We start from the raw sequence: 15,324 nt of genomic DNA, 5'->3' as shown, positions 1-15,324 counted from the left end.
TTCTGTATAAAACGAAACTGTGCTTGGGAAATCAAGCATCCTGCTTTTAAATCTTTTCACAAAAGGGGCACCACAGTAGAATTTAAGGGACTCAAATCTCTTTTCTTGAGGTGGATTGCCACATAATATTAATCCATGTGCCGTGCTGCCACTGCAAAACAGACATACACCTTGACTTCAGTGGGTTTATGGCCCAACACATTCCTCACAGGTTGAAAATAACCTTACGTCAAAAAGGTGGAATACACCTTAACCTACTGAACACCTTAGCTTAGCCTAGCCTACCTTGAACGGGCTTGGATGGCTTACTTTCACCCTACACTTGGGCAAAATCATTGAATAGGAAGGCTATTTTACAGCAGTGCTGAAGAGCTCAGGTCATTTTATTGAATCCAGTAAACCGGAGACTGTGGGTTGCTACCCCCCCGCCATAGCATGGCTGCCTGGGAACGGTGCTCACTGCTGCTACCCAGCATTGGGAGACCATATCCTACTGCAGATTGCTAGCCCAGGAGAAGACCAGAATTCTACTGGATGCATCTTGCTTTCACACCATCAAGTTGAAACATTCTAAACCAAATCATTGAAGGTCCATCTATATTTGCAGTCCTGATAGTGGCTCCTGGTGTATGATACTTACAACTGATTTAAGTGACTGATGGTCAATTTTGCTGACTCTTCTTGAGCACAAAAATCTCTTTTGCTGTGTGTATTTTACAGAATGCAGCAATATACCAGCTTAGAATAATAACAGCATTTTAAATGTTAGTGAAAATCAAAACCTCGATTACTGTACTATTTGTTTCCATGTGTGATTCTTCTATCTTGTGGTAGTTAAAGGACGATTAACACCTTAGAGTAGAACTTAATAATATTTGTTTAAAGCACATTTTGTTTTGCGAAAAATGAATCTCAGTAATTACCAAAAAGAAAAATGTACACAATCTCTTTATCATGACCTTTAGTCAGAATGATGAACAGTATTTAATTTTAGTAAAGAATGCTTTAAAGCCCAGTATGCCAAGTCATTGACTTCTTTCTTAAATTGGAAGTTATATTTCAGCATTAAAACAGACTCTAGATTTCAAATAGTCTTGAACTATAAAGACGATAAGAATAATCAATTTTTTTCTAATATAGTAAACTAATCTTCTTGCCAACATACTATCCTGGTGGAAGTACTTATAAAAGAAGGTGAATTATGGCAGTTCCTGCCACCCACATGGGAGATCTGGATCGATTTCCTGGCTTCTGCTCAGACCAGTCAGTCCCAGCCATTGTAGGCATTTGAAGAGTGAGCCAACAAATGGGAGCTCTTCCTGTCTCTCTCACCCCTCCTCCACTTTATCTCTGTATGCTTTAACTGTTTACTTGCCTAGCTGTTCCCCCAATGTACTATAAGATTCTAGAGTTGGTGTTTTTTTTTTTTGTTTGTTTGTTTTTGACAGGCAGAGTGGACAGTGAGAGAGAGAGAGAGAGAGAGAGAGAAAGGTCTTCCTTTGCCGTTGGTTCACCCTCCAATGGCCGCCGCGGTTGGCGCACCGCGCTGATCCGATGGCAGGAGGCAGGTACTTATTCTGGTCTCCCATGGGGTGCAGGGCCCAAGCACTTTGGCCATCCTCCACTGCACTCCTGGGCCATAGCAGAGAGCTGGCCTGGAAGAGGGGCAACCAGGACAGAATCCGGCGCCCTGACCGGGACTAGAACCCGGTGTGCCAGCGCTGCAAGGCGGAGGATTAACCTAGTGAGCCACAGCGCCGGCTGATTCAAGAGTATTTTTAAAATTTATTTATTTGAGAGAGAGAGAGAGGGAGAGCGAGTGAGCAAGCACTCCCATTTGCTGGCTTACGCCACAAATGCCTGCAACAGCAGCGACTGGGCTGGACAGGGCAGAAGCTGGCACTCAATCGAGGTCTCAGATGTGGGTGGCAGAAACCCAGTTACTTGTGCTGTGACCACTCTCTCCCAGGATCTGCACTAGCAGGAAGCTGGGATTGGGAGCTGAACCCAGGTATCAAACCCAGGTACTCCTATGTAGGATGAGGTCTTCTCCTCTGGCCACGTGCCCACCCCTTGATTGAGGGGGATTTTTACCTGTGGATCCCGGGGTCTAATACTTGGCCTGGTACTTGGAGGTAATCTCTACATTTATGAAATGAATAACCTTTTTTTTCTAAGAAAAACATAAGTACAAAATAGAGTTGTATTGATATTTAAATGCTATGGAAAAATTAGTAGTTTAAGATGTTCAAGATGATGTTGCATTAGTGGGCAATGTCCTACATTTTGGAAAACAGCTCATCCTACCAGTGAAAATAAAACTATATCCCAACATGCAAAGAAATCATAAAATTTAACTGTGAGTTATCTACAAAATTGACTTCTGTTTTGGAGTAAACACCACAACACATTTCCTCTGATAAGAAATATCTACAACCATCCAACCTCAGCTCCTCTTCCGTCTTTTTCCAAATCAATTCTTTCAGCATTGTGTGGTGTTATAGGGGTTTATAAAAACTGATTTGAAGAGTTTAAAGTACTTAATTTAGTAAACATATTATGTAAGAGCATAGGTTTCATGGTTTTCATTAATATAACCTCAGAAAATATAATACTCAGAAAATATTCACATAAATTTTACTATGATTTAATTCTAGAAAATAAACTCGATTTTAAATGCAAGTTAAAAAAACCCGTTTAAAATATTTTGATCTTTATATTACCTATTTTATACTTGCAACAATGTTTCATATCTAACAATGTGTTGTTCTTCATCTGCTACATTTTGATTCCTGAAACCTTAAAATATATCAGATTTAGGGACTGTCTTCCAAGATGGTAATATACAAGGATGCTTCAAAAAGTTTGTGGGAAAAGTTAAAAGGTAAGTTCATTTTAGTGCAAAAAAAAAAAATTGAAATCCATTCATTCAAGGGTTCTTCAAAAAAGTAAAGGAAAATGCCTCTTACAAAAAAAAAAAACACCCTACATTAATTTCATTTTTTTGCACCAAAATACTTATCTTTTGTTCTATTCTCCCAAAAACTTTTGGAAGAACCCTCACATTTCTCATTTATTTTTACACATGGATTGCTGGGTTAGCTCATTAAGCAAAGTTATTACCTTATCAAGTACTATTTAATGCACTCATTCTGAATGCAGCCGAAAGGTAAGTTGCCGGGACAGTGCGACCCTCCACTTGTAAATGCCTACAATGCGGAAGTCCACTGTTAACCGACTTTTGAGTTTCCGTACCCTAGGTACAGCTAATTTACGAGGCAGTCCCTCTCCACAACGGAGTGAGAACTTTGAGCCCTGAGTGCAGTATCCTTGTGAACTGCCTGCCTCTGAAGGAATCACCCATGGTGAAGACAGAAGATGAGTTCCTAACCCTGGGTTCTGAGGTATAGCGCCTGAACGAGGCAATCATTCCAAGCGAGCTTCAGCTGTAATGAATACAAACTCTGTTTCTTTGGCATGCAAACAAGGCATCATTTCAACCAGTGACAGCCAGCTTCACGTTTTACGCTTGGATCAAAGGAGCAGGGCAATTTTAAAGTTGGCTTCTGTTAGCATAGGTCGGGTTAGGGATCCTGCGCTTTCTCAGGCCCTCGTCCGTCTCAGCCAGCTGGCAGAGCAGGACAGTCGTACAGCTCGGCCCTTTAGTAAACGGCCCAGCAGGGGCGTCTCTGTTACCTCCGGCAAGGCCAGGGGTCACTGGGTCAGAAAAGTCAACGGAAGCCCTAGGAGGGCCCCGGCCCGGGAGCTGGAGCTCCGCGAGCCGCGGGCCTGGGGTCTGGGCCGGGGCGGCGTCTCTCCCCCACGCGTGCAGCCCGCAGCAGCAGGTGCAGGCGGGCGGGCTGAACCCACAGGTGTCTCAGTGTTATCACAGCATCCTCCCGCCGGCCCCACCCACCGGGAGGGGGCTTAAGTATCTCCGACAGCCCGTGTCTCCCCGACGGGCTGGCGAGGCGGCGTTAGCCGGGGAGGCTCGGCTTCCTCGGCGGCGCCCCTCCAGCCAGACCCGCGAGGCGCGGCGTCCCCGGGGCTGGGAGGGCAGGAGGACGCGAGGGGAGAGAGGAGTCACGAAACCTCTTCCGCCTCCTCACAGAGAGGCCTCCCCTCAGTTCCACGGCATTAGTCAAACGAAGCCCAAGCCAAACAGCCGCCCCCGGCCGTCGCGACCAGCCAGCTTAAGGAGCGTCCCAGAGGAGCAGAGGCCCCGCGAGGGATACACCATTCGGCCAGAAGGCGGGGGGAGGGGAGGCAACAGTGTCCCCTGGCGCCCAGGCTCTGTCGCACGGGGCAAGGCCGCCACTTGCAGAGCCACACCGCGGGTCCACGTGACGCTCGTCTCGTGGCCCAGGACCCCGGAATCGGGGCTTCCTCCGCTCGCTCCCGCCGCGGACGTTCCGCATCGCCCCCCGCAGTACGCTTGGTAGGATCCGGGGCGGGGCGGGGTGGGGTGGGCCGGCGCTCCACGTGCGATCGCGCGATCCGCGCCGGGTTCCTGCGGCTCCGCAGCCTCTGCCGCCACCTCGGGGCGGAAAGGGGCGGGGCCTCAGGGGCGGGCCGGGGGTGGAGCCTCGGGGGCGTGGCGGAGGCGTGGGCGGGGGGCGGGGCGCTCCTGTGGCTGCTCTGGCCCGGGCTCTGAGAGGAGCTGGGTAGGTTCGGCGCCGGCAGGAAGACGCTGGGGCTGACGAGAGTCCGACGCCCGGTGCTCGGGACTTTCTCCGAGGTACGAGCGCCTGGGGCCTTCCTGGACTCCCCCACACCCAGCCCGGCCGTGACGCCCGGGCCGCCCGCTGTGCCCCCTGTCGGCCCGGGGCGGCGGCGGCGCCGGGACGGGGTTCGGCGGGGTTTCGGAAGTCGGGAGTCCCGGCGCGGCAGAGCCCGGTCTCCGCGTCTTTCTTCGCCTTCCTGCTGCGCTGGGCGTCGGGCAGCGGGCGGGCGGGCGGGCGGGCGGGCGGGTCGCCTCTCCGCGAGTCGGAGCTCGCCCACGCTGAGGCGGGAGGACGGGGCCCCGGGGCAGCCGGGCCGCGGGGGAGGCGCGGAGCTGCGGGGCCGCCTGGGCGGCGAGGGCGGGGGGCCGGGCCGGGCCGAGGGCTGCGCTCCCGGGCCCCCGGATTTCAACGCTCCTGGCGCCGTCCGTCTCGCTCGCCGGCTGGGACCCGAGCCCCGCGTTGCTGGCGGGGCTGTGCCGGGCCGCCTGTTGTGCGCGCGCGGAGGCCGGGCAGCCTGGGCTGCGGGGAGCGACCCGGACCCGCGCGCAGCCTCTGCCCCTCGGCCCCTGGAAGTGGCCGGCCGCGAGGGCTGGAGGCTGAGCTGGGACACGGGTCGGGGGCACGGCCTGCTGACTTGAGGTTCCTGGTGGTGGGGGGAGCTGCGGCGCGCAGGCCGGACCCCGGGCTGAAGAGACCTCCATCCAGCCTGTGCTCCGGGCGCTGTCAGCAAGGACAGCTAGGGCCCCCCCTGTGGGCATCGCGAGGCTTAAAACCCCCGCCTCGAGCCCCGGGACGGCAAAGCCTTACTGGTGAGGCTGTTTTCTTAGGGCTTGGATGGGTGGAAAGCTGTCAAAACAGGCATATTGAAAAGTTGCAATGCTAGCCGGTACATTTTTCGGACCATGCAGTTGTGTAAGCACTGTCCAAAAAATGCTGGCTCGTGTACCCCCTTCCACCCTTGCCGGGCTTTCTTTGTTGTTTTCTTCTCTCGTTCTCGTGTGTGTGTGTGTGTGTGTGTGTGTGTGTGTGTGTAGCAAGTGTCTGTTTTGCTGCGTTTCCCTCGGGAGCTGTGCACTGCCCGCAGCGGGGAAGGAAAACTTGAGGCGGCGTTCTCGGGTTGCTTTTGACTTTAAACCTGCCTTCCCCTGCCTTTCTGAACGTGGAGAGAGAAGCTGTCTCTTGCTGGGTTTCCCACGTTATGTTTCCTTCCCCTTCTTCTCTGGGACCCGGGCGATGTTTGTTGCTGCTTTTGTAAGCATCTATTTCAATTTAGGTTTTGCACGAAATACTCCCTGTAGCCACAGGGTGTAGTTGAGGGATTAGAAAATACTGTTGGAGAAAGCCGCTGGTGGCTTCATTTTCCAAGAATGTAAGCCATTTCCTTTCTGTGATTTCGGGGAGTTGATATTTCACAGCATCAAAACTTGGTGGGGAAATTTTTCCGTAATACATCTGTCATTAAAAAGCCTTGTGACTTTTGGGTTTCCTTCTTAAAGCATTGCATAAATTTAGAATTGGCACTGTTGAAGGGTAAGCAGTTTTTTTAGTATCTGGAGCATCAGGAGACGATTGTGGAAAGTAGTTGTAACAAGCAGGCGGTACAAATGGTCTGCAGGTTGGAGCATGGGGGAGGGAGAAGACCAGAAGAGGCAGGAAACCAGATGCAGTTGTCCTTTGTGGTATAGAACTCCCCACACCTAATCCTTTTCCTTGGGTGTGGTTTTGAGAAATCAGTTTTATTTTAAAAATGAAAATACTTGACAGTATTTTCTTGAATGCTGTTTTTCAGTGTGTTGGTAAACACGGAGGGTTCATAATTTCATATTAAAATGGCCCTTTGGCAGAAATTATTAGGTGAAAAGGGTCTCGCAGGGGCTATCTCGTGTCAGGTTATCTGCAGGATAGCTTCTCCAGAAAGCAGACTGACTGTAAGCTGAACTAATTTTCCGCGCTTTGAGTTGCTGGTGAGAATCCTGGTGTTCGGACGGTGGTGGGCCGCAGGAACCAGCAGTTCTTCCAGCGCTCAGAACATTCGAAGGCAGTGGAAGTCCCTGTCTGGTTCCAACTCCTCCTTGTTGAGGGCAGCAGGGGAAGCTGCCAGCTTCAAGTACCTCAGTTGAATTTGAAGATTGAAATGCCCCTGGCTCTGCAGGAAGACAACAGAGTGAAGACAGTGCTTTTGAAAACAGAATGCCAGTGTGCTAGGTGATAGTCCTCTAGCTGCAAGTGAGTTCTCTAAATGATGGTCATTCTGCTGGGCTAGCGGTATTGGGGGAGGGGGTTGTAGAGTATTTTCTAGTTTCTGGAGTTTGCTCCCGCAGTTAACTCTGCTTATAAAGCTTTTGGCTTTCAGAACTTATGACATAATAGGCTGTGTAGCCTTTGTGGCAGATGCTTGAAATGAAGGTTTCAGACAGAATTGTTTTTGACTGAGCTGTCAGGTTCAGAGTTGAGTGCAAAGGAGGCTCCTGTCTCAACTTACTTTTTTTTTTTTTGATAAAGTGCTTCTTTGTAGTTTTCATCTTAGATGCTACACATTTGATTTCTAGAGCTGTGGTTAAAAAAAAAAAAAAAACCTGCAAACAATTACTTTATTACATGAAGGCCAGTACCAAGAAAAGATTAATTCAGTCCAGATGTAAAAATGTATGTGAGTTTTAGATTTGGATGATCTCAACAAGTTTCCCCTTTTGTTGATGAGGCTGCCTGGATCCCAGATGGCATTCACAAATTATCCCTTAGTTTTCTGAGCTGCAAACCAAATTTCATGGCTTTCTCTTGTCCTTTTAATATTGTTTTTGGTCTTCTAAAGGGTGGAAAGCTTTCTGCATTTATACAGCAGTGATTTTTTTTTTACTCATTAATGCAGGCTCAAAAATGCTTCTGTGTAGATGAGGAAAAATATTTCTTTAATAAATGGGAAAGCAGGAAGTATTCGGTGTTGTATCCTTATGGGCAAAGCACAGCTTTGGCTTTCACTTACACCGTTCCGACTTTGTTGTTTGAAACACAAGGAGTTGTGATTGTGATTGGCATCTCCAGCAGCATCCTGCTGTAACACACTTTGTGGTTTCAGGGGTAGCAGCTGGTATGATGCTCCTCAGCCTGTACCTCCCTTTTTGTCTGGCCAAGTCTCAGCAAACACAACCCAGAAGAAAACTTCAGTGTATGGAGTTTGGAAGCGTGTTTGTTGCATACTTAAAGTAACATAGTTTTGGGAAGCCTTAGTGTGGTGATGTCATTATGCAGTTTGAAAGTTGACCACATTGTGATTGCGTATAATAGACAGTCAAGAGGAGGCAGGAGGATTAGCAAAGAATCAGTGAAGGAATCTTCTGAGTAATAAAATTTTGTCTAAAGTAGATCCTCCCTAAAGCCCAAGCGGGAAAACTGGCATTGTTGGTCTCCCTGGTTAAACTTTGATAAAGGGGCTGGTTGAGAGCACTTTTGTGAGTTGCACGTTATCTTGAGGAAGAGGCTTTGGGGGGCCTTTACATAAGTTAAAGGGATAATTTGAGAGCCTTGAAATCTAGGATATCTAAACTTAGAAGGGTGAGTATTCAAAACAAAGCCGAGAGGGAGAACTTTAGTTTAAAAGGAAATTAGAGAATAGCATCTTTTCTGCTAAGCAGGGAGAATTACAGTGGTTAGACTAAGGTGCCTTCTGTGCACAACACGGAGGAGGGCTGCTAATTGATATTTATGCTCAGACCCTTGCCTGCCTCGGTGTGGGAAGCTAAGTAATGTGCAGGGACTGGATGCTTAGTAGCAGCCCCCCAACCTGCTCCCCCAAGAGCCGCTTCCCCTTTCAAAGACTGGGAGCAGTTTTTGTCTGAGCGCTAATGGTTCTGCCTCCGATGCTGTGGGATCAGAGGGACTCTATAACAGTAATGGCTGGAAGTTTGTATCACGTTGTGGGTGAGAAGCAGCCTGCCTGCTGATCTTTTAAAGTGATTTAGTGTTGTAATTACTTCAGATGCACGCTTGTATCCTGTCACTTGTTCTGTGTATCAGATGGAGCAGTCAGGCAGGCGGTGTGCCACACTGATCAAAGAGGAATTGTGGGCCTCTGAGAAGGGGAAAGAAATCGTTGATCTGACAGCCGGTTACAGTGCTGCAGGGAGAGAAGAATGCTGAAACTCGTTCACAGGGGAACCAGGTGTGGTTCCCAGGTACAGGCAGCGTTGGAGTTGTCTGTCCTAGCCTTTTCCTGAGTGTCTTTCCCCGCCCGCCTAGCCTCAGCCAGCACAGTTCAGTCTACACAGGCAGAACCTAGGCAGAGATTTGGCCAGTACCCACATCTTTGTATGAATTTGTTGGGTGAGTGGGATAATTCTGCTCAAAAGTATCTTTTTGAAACCCTTAGTATTCCAACAAGAGTGTCAGATTGTTAAGTCAACAACAGGAGTCACTGTGTACTTACTCCTCATGTGGGATCTCTGTCCTTAATGTGTTGTCCAGTGTGAATTAATGCTATAACTAGTACTCAAACAGTATTTTTCACTTTATGTTCTGTGTGGGTGCAAACTGATGAAATCTCTACTTAATATATACTAAATCGATCTTCTGTATATAAAGATAATTGAAAATGAATCTTGATGTGAATGGAATGGGAGAGGGAGTGGGAGATGGGAGGGGTGTGAGTGGGAGGGAAGTTATGGGGGGGGGGAAGCCATTGTAATCCATAAACTGTACTTTGGAAATTTATATTTACTAAATAAAAGTTTTTTTAAAAAAGAAACCCTTAGTATTCCAAATGGATCTTTCTCAGATATTTTTAGGTTTTTTAAAAATATAACTGAATTTATAGCCAATTTCATGTAAATGAGAAAATTTTCATTAAACGTGAGCAAATTCTGAAGGAAAACTTGAGGAGATACAGTGAAGTTTCTCACGTAGCTTTTCGGGTGCTTTTTCTGTCTGCACATACTCAGTGCACTGTAGGTCATTTCCTCCCCACAGGTAGCAGCATTTGTGCTGTATGGGTAGCTTTTCCTCTTTGGTTCCTGTGGCTTTATTTCTTTGAACTTGCTGCTGAATGATTACATACAGCCTGGACAAAACACAGATCAGAAGCATCCAGACCAAAGTGGCAGCTAGCATCCAAGTCAAGAAAGAGGACACTACCTGACCCCAGAAGCCTCTCCTTAGAGTCAGCTCTATCTGACTTCTGTTGTGAGTTAATTTTAATCTTTTTCTTGGGCTACATTTGAATGCAATCACATAGAAGTTCTTTTTTATGTCTTCCTTGGCTCAACATAATGTCAAATTGTATATCCAGACTGATAGAGGTAGTAGTAGTTACTTTTTTTGTTATTTCTATGAATGAATATATCCTATTTATCTATTCTGTCAGCGGACATTTGGGTACTCTGGGCCTGCTGTATGGCAAGTGATCTTTTTTATGACCCTAAAAAAGTTGGGCACTTTGGGGTTGAGATTAAAGAAAAAGATGCAAGCTTAAAAGAAAAAAAATAACTTCAGAAATATGATGTGAGAGGAAAAACATTATCACAAAAATACTAAAGTTTCCACTCAGTCCACAGAATCTCAGTGTTGTAGGGGTAAAGTTTGGGATATACCAACTGGAGATTGTGAAATTTCATGGAGAACTGGGAAGAGGAAGGGGTCCTTAGGTGATATCTCTGCAAGCCCCATTTTTATGTGTTTTCTATTTGAGAGACAGGGAGACAGAGACAAACTCAGAGAGCTCCCCAGTGGGAGCAGCAGTGGGTCAGGGCAGGAGCTAGGCGCTGAGCTGGATCTCATGCATGGGAGGTAGGAACCCAGTTACTCTGAGCAGCCATCAGTGCTGCCTTCCGGGGTACACATTGGCAGAAAGCTGGAACCAAGGAGCTGGAGCAGGAACTGAACCCAGGTACTTCGGTGTGGGACGTACCTGTCTTACCAGGAGGCTAAACACCTGACTTGGAGGCTCTGTGAGGTTGAGCGAGTGATTTGGAATCAGCTCATGGTGTTACCAAGAGTGGATGCTACTTCAGATTTGGCCTTTTCTCTTCTAGTGCCATCTGCTTGTTGGAGAGAGAAGAGACCAGATCAGGGCAGTGCTGTCCTGTATCGTAGGGAGCATAAAGGCTGAAACTCAGCTGCTGCCCTGTAGTCTAAGCAGTGAGTCCACTGGGAGGATCACTGATTGACACCACGGTGTCCCGTGGCCCTGTTCAGATGGGTTTAAACCTGCCCAGAAGAAATGAATCTGCAGCCCAGTGAGGTAGAATTTTACTTCTACCTGCTGTACGGCTGCCCTCCATATGCAGCTGTTGGGATTTGTGCACCCCCTTCTTCCCCTAACTGGTATGGCTCCCTAATGAGTCTTGGGGTTATGACTAGTAGGTGATATCTGAAGGTCCGTTTTGATTGGTTGTTTCATTAATCATCAGTGATCTAAGAAGGACACTCATTTCAAAGGATTGCTGTCTAAATGTTTTCAGGATAGTTCATTCTTAGGAAAATATTGCCAGAAAGATTTTTGGGGATTCCTCCTGCCTTTATGCTTCTCCCTCTCTGAACAGTTCCTCCCTTTATCTGTTCTTCCCTACCCCCTGCCTTCCCCCAGTCAAGTTATATTTTAAATATCCCAGTGTCTGTCTGTTGAAAACACCAGTGAAATTCTGATGGGGGATGTCTGGTGTTCCCAGGAAGCACTCATTGTAAAACATAGGATTATGATCTCACTGACAGATCTGTTAGATGAAGTGTTTGCAAAGGAAAACTATTCATGTATTCTTTTCACATTTCCTTAAAGAATAAAGGATATTTTCATGGTTTAAGAAAAGGTCAGAGTTTTGGCTTAAGCTCGTTAAAAGGTGAAGAAAGGTAGAATTGCAGTTTTGTATATGTGTAATAAATATTTCCTGTTTGAATGAGATACTGCTTGTAACAGCAAATATTTATGGGTAGTGTTAGAAACTAAAATAGGCTTACTGTAGGTGCACAACTTTGAGAAGTTACTCAGGGCAGCTACTTCAGAAAAGACAGCATTGGAAAGAGGCAGTGAAGTATAATGGTGAGAGTGAGATTGCTGAGGTCAATCTTCTGGGTTCCGAATCCAGCTTTTTTTTTTTTTTTTTTTTTTGACAGGTAGAGAGAGTTATAGACAGAGACAGAGAGAAAGCTCTTCCTTCTGTTGGTTCACTCCCCTAATAGCCGCTACGGCCGGTGCTGTGCTGATCCGAAGCCAGGAGCCGGGTGCTTCCTCCCGGTCTCCCATGTGGGTGCAGGGACCCAAGCACTTGGGCCATCTTCTGCTGCCCTCCCGGGCCGCAACAGAGAGCTGGACTGGAAGAGAAGCAACAGGGACCAGTACCTGGCGCCCCAACCGGGACTAGAACCTGGGTTGCTGGCGCCGCAGGCAGAGGATTAGCCAAGTGAGCCGTGGTGCCGGCCCTGAATCCAGCTTTTGCTATTCTCTAGTGGGACCCCTGGGGAACTTACCTAATCCTTTGAATTGCTTTTTCCTCATCTGTAAGATGAAAGGTAATAATCAGAACATCCTTCTGGGATACTTACTGTTACTAAATGAACTAATATGTGTAAAACTAGTGATACAGCCTTTTTTTTTTTTTTTTTGACAGGCAGAATGGACAGTGAGAGAGACAGAAAGAAAGGTCTTCCTTTGCCGTTGGTTCACCCTCCAATGGCCGCTGTGGCCGGCGCACCGCACTGATCTGAAGCCAGGAGCCAGGTGCTTCTCCTGGTCTCCTGTGCGGGTGCAGGGCCCAAGGACTTGGGCCATCCTCCACTGCACTCCCGGGACACAGCAGAGAGCTGGCCTGGAAGAGGGGCAACCGGAACAGAATCCGGCGCCCCGACCGGGACTAGAACCCTGTGTGCCGGCACTGCAGGTGGAGGATTAGTCTATTGAGCCACGGTGCCGGCCATTGATACGGTCTTTAATATATAGTAAGTAGCCAAGTAATGTTAGCTATTGCATGAGACAAGCAGAAATGATGTGAAGGACTTAGTTTAGTTGGTAGTCCTTGAGCCTTTGTTCACAGGTAATCTATGGGATTTTATCATAAATGTAGAGAAAGATGGCACTCAGCAGACAACAAACCCTAATTTTTCTCAGTTACAGTTATTGGATAGTTCATGTTACTGCACTAGGAACAGCTGGTCTGTCTCACTGATCACTAATTGATCAAGTTATTTTTCTAGACTGTCCCCCAGTTTCCAGCCATCTCAGTTCCCAGCTTCTGCCTACTAAATAATAGTATTTTTATAGATGCCATAAAGCAAATCTGTAGACTTACAGTGATTAACCTGTGAAGTTAAACTTAGAGTACCAGTGGCCTGCGTCTTTTTGCTCATGCATTCTGTAGTTTTATGCGAGCCTGTTTCAAGAAGCCACTTTGGTTGGTATGGGCAGTTGTTTATTCCTCCCCTCCCACTCCCACAAAATTGGCACAGTTTACATAACATGTGGGTCAGACCCCTTTACAGTTGGCTGTTGTGAGGCCCACAGTTTAAGATTTTAAACCACTTGTGTAAAGGAAATTAATAGTTTGAAAGTTTCAAAGGAAGCATTAAAGAAAAAAAAACACTCAAGCATATTAAGAAGACACATTTACATATAAACAGTGCAATTATGAGCTCAGCAAAATAGGCACAGGTCCTCCACAAGAATCACGCTGGATCATTCAGATTTGCTCATTAAAGGGGGATCTACCCCAGATGACCCTGTTCCCTGCTGTGTGTTGAGTGTGTGAGGTCTTGAACTTAGTGATCTTTTTAAAGTGTTAGGTTTACTAAGTCCGCCAAAACCAGGTTTTTTGTCTTTATGAAGTATTCAGGCTGTGATGCAGACTTTGTGGAATTGCTGCCAAAGTACTTGATGTCTGGTCAGAGGAACAAAATACATGTGTGTGGAAGGGTAGTAGATGTACGTGTTAAGCTGAGCCCTGGTGTTAGGGAGCAGGATCAAGGATGGCCAGAGCTTAGAATGTCCTCAGCGTGCCTGGGGCTATTGGAATCCTGCTGGGCAGTGGAGTCAGGCTGAGATCTTTCCATCCTTCAGATACACAGGGGCTTCTTTTGGAACAACAAAATTGCTCAAGTTTGAATAAAAAGTTTCAAATACTGAAACACTAATATGAAGTTTCAGTTCTTAAATTATAATTCATTTTGTTCTTTCATTCATATAATCTATGCCTAGTGTATGCCAGAGATAAGTTAATGAACAAAATAAAAATGTCCTTCCTTCTTAGAGCTTATATTCTATTAGGAGACAATAAAACTAACAACGTAAATTTAATGGTGTTTTGGAAGATACTCAATATGATGGGAAGAGGAAAGAATAGAGAAAACCAAGGGACATTAGGAGTGAGGCTTCGCTGGGGAGCTTTCTTGAAGGAGGCAGTAAGCCCCTGAGGGCCCGGGCAGAGGGGCTAGAGAGGACTTGAGATGGAAACGTGCCTGGGGCTGTGCAGGAACAGTGTGGAGGCCACTGCATGGAGCACAGAGAACCAGTGAAGCAGTAGCTCAGGAGGTCAGAGAAGACATCTGGGTGGCCTGCCTGAACCCTTGTAAGGACTGTGGTTTTGCTCTGAAGGAAATGGGGCACACTGGAAGCTTCTGAGGAGAAGAGTGAGGTGTTTCGACTTGGGTTTCAGTAGAATCACTGGCTGCTGTGTTGGGAATAGGAAAATGGAAGAGGGTGGTCAAGGGTAGAAACAGGGACACAAGTGATGCTGTTGGCAGTGGAGGAGGTGGTGAGAAATGGCCCAGATTTATTTTGTAGGTAGGACCGACCAATAGGATTTCCCAACCAGCTCTGGGGGATAGGAGAAAGAGCAATTGTGTGTCATAAGGGAGTCGCCATCCACTGAGCTAGGGCTCTTTGGGAGTGGTTTGTTTGGGGAGGGTAGCCAAGAGCTGTTTTGAGCACATTATGTTTGACTTCCAAGTGGAGAAATTGAGTAGGTTGTTGGCAGTAGAAATCTGGAGTTGAGGGAAGAGGGCCAGATGGGGGATACAAGTTTGGAAATTGCCAACAGTGAGTGAGATCACATGAGCAGTATGTGTAGACAGAAAGAGGTCCATGGACCCAGTTGGGTCATAGATGTATTGACAGTATGTGGAGAATAGATGTCCCAAGTAATACAAGAAAATACTTTAAGCCAAAGGAAGGAATGCACATATTTTCAACATAGTGGACCAATTAATTGTCTCATTCCTGGAGTAACAATGTTATTATTAGAAGAAAGTGTGAACTCTGTGGACGCACACAGTGGGGAGGAGTGAACCATGAATTGTTTTTCTAATTGTGATGATGGTCTTGGACAAAACTTAGGTTGTTTTTATGCTGTTCAGGGTCAGGGAACCTTTCTTCTGCCATGGACCATTGGGATATTTATAACATCATTTATGGGCCATACAAAATTACCAGCTTAAAAATGAGCCTGCTATATGAATTTATCAGATTGCAAGTGCCGCCTGCAGTTGCCTCAGCAGGGCCAGACAAAATGATTTCATGGCCTTACCTGGCCTGCCAGCCCAGTCCTTCCCTCTCCTGCGGCTCAGAGATTGAGTTATAGGGGGATGAGCAGGAAACGAAGAGGATAGGGGAAATTCTGAGACC

General features: G+C 47.0%; 1 protein-coding gene across 2 annotated transcripts in view; it reads left to right on the top strand.

The window, feature by feature from the left end:
* The first annotated feature begins 4,588 nt into the window (after positions 1-4,588).
* The window catches only part of FRMD6 (FERM domain containing 6), an 81,337-nt gene continuing 70,601 nt past the window's right edge, over positions 4,589-15,324 (top strand). Inside the window, exon 1 of one of the 2 annotated variants that reach the window (XM_051822842.3) lies at positions 4,589-4,738. The gene's annotated coding sequence lies outside the window, so the exon portion shown is untranslated. The remainder of the gene's footprint in view (positions 4,739-15,324) is intronic. The other variant, XM_051822841.3, reaches the window with a different exon arrangement.

Source organism: Oryctolagus cuniculus, chromosome 12 (assembly GCF_051225735.1).
Source record: "Oryctolagus cuniculus isolate XC-2025 breed Fujian yellow rabbit chromosome 12, ASM5122573v1, whole genome shotgun sequence".
Classification (NCBI taxonomy): domain Eukaryota; kingdom Metazoa; phylum Chordata; class Mammalia; order Lagomorpha; family Leporidae; genus Oryctolagus; species Oryctolagus cuniculus.
This window is presented reverse-complemented; position numbering and strand designations above follow the sequence as displayed.